Genomic DNA, 1,233 nt, shown 5'->3' with positions numbered 1-1,233 from the left:
TATATATATATATATATATATATATATATATATATATATATTTGTAAAAGACTAAATCATATTGGTTAGAGATTCTGTTTTGCTTGTCTTTTATTTTGTTTCATTTACAATCTTTAAGAAATTGAAATAACCAAGTTATATATTTAGAGTCAGTTAGCTCTTTAAAATTTGGAACATTTAGTTGCATAGTGATGGCTTAATTTCTAAGATATATCTTTTCAGGTTTTGATAGATAAATTGGTTAAACCATCAAATGCTATCATTGACTACAACACAAGGTAAGTTGTTTGAATATCAATCAATTTGCCTGAATAAGCTCACTATTTAATATTGGAAATTAAAAATGTTATTACTTAATAAATTCATGAGTTGATCTAATCAACACCCATATTATAATTTGAGTCCCTGTTTTTCAATTTGAGCATCATAGTTGAGGTTGCTAGTTTTTTAGCTTTCTTACTATGCTTATAGTCCACTCTTTTCTCATAATATGAATTTTTTCATTAGGCAAACTTTATGAGAAAATGTAGTTTTGTTCAGGATGTAGTAATATGTAGAATGACCTTCATGGTTGTGCCTTATCCTTTACTATTCTATACCTGAGTGTGATAAAATAATTTGTTCATTTCAAAATTGTTCTAACTTAATTATTTTATTTGTAGATCTTTACTGATTCATCTCCAATGAAAGCTCTAGACATTGAAGACATTAGAACTAAATGGATTTCTTTTATTTTAAGTGTTAGTAAATTGTAGAAACTTGACTACAATATATTAATGTAGATTAACGTTATATTTAGAATTAATATATGGTTTGATGTACAAATTATGTATTAAATATTATTACACAATTTAATGTTTGAAATGGATTTCATTATGTTAGTTAAATTGAATATGTTCATTTCATGTTATATTGATTATAAATTGATTGATAAGATTATACACTAGTACAAAAATCATATTTTATGACGTACAAAAACAAACTATGACGTACATATTTTTGTACGTTATAATATGTCTACACATTCATTTTATGACGTAGTAAAAATTTACTTAACATGTTTTGTTCATGACGACGTCTTAATTATATATCTCTTTAACATATATTTGGGGATGTTGTAACATGTATTTTATTGGATTTAATATGTGATTTTTGTTCTTATATATAATTCAATTTAATTAATTTATTTTTACCTAATTTAGAATCTTCAATTTATACTTCAATTATTAATAT

General features: G+C 23.5%; 1 long non-coding RNA gene across 1 annotated transcript in view; it reads left to right on the top strand.

Annotated features, from left to right (window-relative positions):
• Positions 1-278, top strand: part of LOC111241969 — a 1,873-nt gene extending 1,595 nt beyond the window's left edge. Inside the window, exon 3 of the long non-coding RNA XR_002668388.1 lies at positions 223-278. This is a non-coding gene — a long non-coding RNA (uncharacterized LOC111241969). The remainder of the gene's footprint in view (positions 1-222) is intronic.
• The last annotated feature ends 955 nt before the right edge of the window (positions 279-1,233 follow it).

The sequence above is a fragment of the Vigna radiata genome, chromosome 7, assembly GCF_000741045.1.
Source record: "Vigna radiata var. radiata cultivar VC1973A chromosome 7, Vradiata_ver6, whole genome shotgun sequence".
NCBI classification, from domain to species: domain Eukaryota; kingdom Viridiplantae; phylum Streptophyta; class Magnoliopsida; order Fabales; family Fabaceae; genus Vigna; species Vigna radiata.
This window is presented reverse-complemented; position numbering and strand designations above follow the sequence as displayed.